Here is a 390-nt window from a genome sequence, read left to right on the forward strand (position 1 = left end):
CAAGCTCTGTCTTATATATACACTCTTTACACCAGGTCATATAAACACGCAAACATCTTCTTAAGTTTCCAATCTCCTGGAAACGTGATCTCAAAGACGCTTCTCCAAAAGACGCGATCGCGAAAGCACAGATGAGGTCCTTCCTGAACGCGGTCTTCTCCAGATGATCCAGAGGCTGCGAGCCATCCAGCTCCACTGCAGGACTGACAGACGCACAGACAGAAATGAGACGGCCAGACAAAGCAGAGCGAAGCCATCTGATGAGGCAGAGAAGGACACAGCGCTTTCCTTTATTAGAACTGCAGACACCTAATAACGCGCGCACACACACACACACATACACACAAACATAACTTGTTGCTCTTGCAGCACCCGCCCTGCCAGCCAGCC

This window comes from Leuresthes tenuis, unplaced genomic scaffold (assembly GCF_036924035.1).
Source record: "Leuresthes tenuis unplaced genomic scaffold, fLeuTen1.0.hap1 SCAF_10, whole genome shotgun sequence".
NCBI classification, from domain to species: Eukaryota; Metazoa; Chordata; class Actinopteri; order Atheriniformes; family Atherinopsidae; genus Leuresthes; species Leuresthes tenuis.